This window comes from Oryctolagus cuniculus, chromosome 15 (assembly GCF_964237555.1).
Source record: "Oryctolagus cuniculus chromosome 15, mOryCun1.1, whole genome shotgun sequence".
NCBI classification, from domain to species: Eukaryota; Metazoa; Chordata; class Mammalia; order Lagomorpha; family Leporidae; genus Oryctolagus; species Oryctolagus cuniculus.
The window spans coordinates 2,302,501-2,305,000 of record NC_091446.1 but is presented as its reverse complement, the minus strand read 5'-3'; the positions used below and the strand labels follow the sequence as shown (position 1 = coordinate 2,305,000).

The 2,500-nt window shown below is 55.7% G+C and overlaps 1 protein-coding gene across 12 annotated transcripts in view; it reads right to left on the bottom strand.

Moving 5' to 3' along the window:
- The window catches only part of EBF3 (EBF transcription factor 3), a 128,013-nt gene that overhangs the window by 11,695 nt on the left and 113,818 nt on the right, over positions 1 to 2,500 (bottom strand). The gene's annotated exons all lie outside the window — the stretch shown is intronic.

The window sequence follows — 2,500 nt, the reverse complement described above, 5'->3', positions numbered from 1 at the left end:
GGGATGGATTTCCCACACCCCCGACCCCCGCTGTGTCTGCACATAGAAGCAGTGATTATTTCTAGTCTATAATTAGGCCAGGAGAAAGTCAAAGGGTGAAAGGGTGACTCCGCACATGGTGGAGATGGCGGTGCAGCCACCGAGCGACAGGCCTGGGGGCCACGCGCAGCCATCCCCGCCGTCACGATGTGATGCCTGCACCGCACACTGCCTTCCACGCCGGCCAGGGATTTATGGGAAACTGGCAATTATGACATATGTCCAGCTACTGCTAGCCTCAGATTTATCCCTGTGGCCCTTTTTTGTCTAGCATATTGCCTGAGCACCAGCCAGGCAGGAGGAGCACTTACTCTTGCAAAGCTTTAATAATCTGTGAATGGCCGGCTACAAGCTGATGTACAGCACTATCATTCTACAGCTGCAATCCACCAGCCTCACAAAATTGCCGGCCACAAATAGTAATTAATCTTTTTATCCCTCAAATTGTAATTTTGACTATGAACTGTGCATGGCCATAAATCAGCGGCACACGTACTGTGTACAGTGCATGAATCACGGCCGGGCCCCCGTCCGACTGCACACACTGTGTTTAACAGGCTTTATAAGGAGCCATCGGGTTTTATTATGGCTCTGCCTGACTCCAACAAAAACTGAGCCCCGAGGCCCGCGGACGCGAGTTAAGATGAAAATACTTATTAGGGCGCATTACTTGGTGATGTGGATACCGCTTCCTGCGCGGCAACTCCACGGCGCGCGGCCCGACATCAATCAGGGGGTTTTCGGAGACTAACGAGACCCGCTGCCGTCTCTTCATTACTCCGCCCGCAATTTGGGACGTCACTCATTAGTCATCCGATGCCTGACGCCGCCCAGCTCAGCAGGTGCGCCGAGGGTGCGGAGCACAAAGGGCCCAGGACCCCTCGGAGCGGGGGTAGGGGCTGCCTCTGGACGCGCGCTCGGAAATAATTGGTCCCCACTCTTCCCGGGCGCCTCCCGCGGACGCCCGGTTACGCGCCCGCAAGTCGAGGCCCACAATATGATCTGACATTCCATCATACATCCCGGAGACAAAGGTCCACACAGGAATGTGAAGTAAGACATTTTCTTGTTAATAAAGCATTGATCCGACGTATTGATTTTACATGACATGGCTTTTGCTGGGATTTCGCCCTCTTTTTTCTTTGCAAATACTAAAGCCCCTCCAAATGCCTTGGCGTATGTGACACGGCAAAAGTCCTAACTCTCTGTGATGTAAATTCTATGTGTGTAAAACCACTTCATAATCAGACCATTAATCATCAGAGGCTGTCAGCGCTGACTTGGGGGACAATTTGTCATGTCTCTGCCGGGGCCCCCGCTAGGGTGTCGGACAGGAGCGCAGCCGGGCGGCAGGGTGGCCCTCGCCGAGCGGCCGCGGCCAGCGAAGATGAGCTCAGTGCTGCGTTCCTCCGTCGGGGAACAAATAGGTGGCCCATTGTGCACTGCCACCGTGTCAGGTCTCTCCTCTCTCCCAGCTAATCGCCATGACTGTCGGACTTAATGAATCGGCCTGATGAAAGGTGATCAGAAAAGATAGATGGGCGGCCGCTATTGATTTCATGCAAATGCCCCTGACAGGTGATAGGCGCTTTAATGCGAGCTTTCAGAAGCTTTATGACTTGTAGTCACCACAGCCTCTCATTCTGGGAGAGACCACTGATACTCATCTTTCTATGACCAAAAACATTTAAAGCAGTCTCACTGCAGGGCACCCCTCGATTCAGCCCCGAGCGCGGTGACTTCCCAGGACAAGGGCGGCACCGCACTGCTAGGGTGGAGAGGAGGGGTCACCGCGCCGCCAGGCCAGACGCAGGCCTCAGCCTGCCCCACCCTCGGCCACGGGGAGCCCAACTGGCCCCTCCTCCTTCAACAGCAGGAGCAGTGACAGGCAGCAGTCACGCTCCTGGGGGGCGGGGTTATCCTGTGGGCCCCCACCCCACGCTTCCAAGAGCAGTGGCCACCTGCAGAGCCCGACCCGTGGGCAGGTGGTCCGTCTGTCCGTCCACAGCCTTCCACTGCTGGGCACACAGAACCCACCCCCACCCCAGGCCTGGCGAGGCCAGGACACACCGAGGTTCGGGCAGCAAACTGTCCAGGCCAGCGAGGAGAAGGCTCAGGGCCCCGCGCGCCGAGTGAGCCGGGCCGAGCCAGGGCAAGGCGCTGGCACGTCCAGTCACGGAGCCCCCAGCCAGGCCAATCAATACCACTTTCCTGTTTTAGAACTGGGTAATTATGAGGGGGAGAGATTGCCTGACCTTTCACCTGCACTGCATTACTTTGCTGATATTAAGATAAATTGCCTGATTTTAGGTAAACATATGCCGCAATTCAAACTGTCAGCACTGGTTTGCTCGGGGATAATTTGTATTGATCTCCCAGCTTCTTCCCAATTTTGCTTACTGACCTCGTGGATAATTAGAGAAGCAGCCTTGGGTGAGTGCGAGTCGGGGCTGGGGGGGAA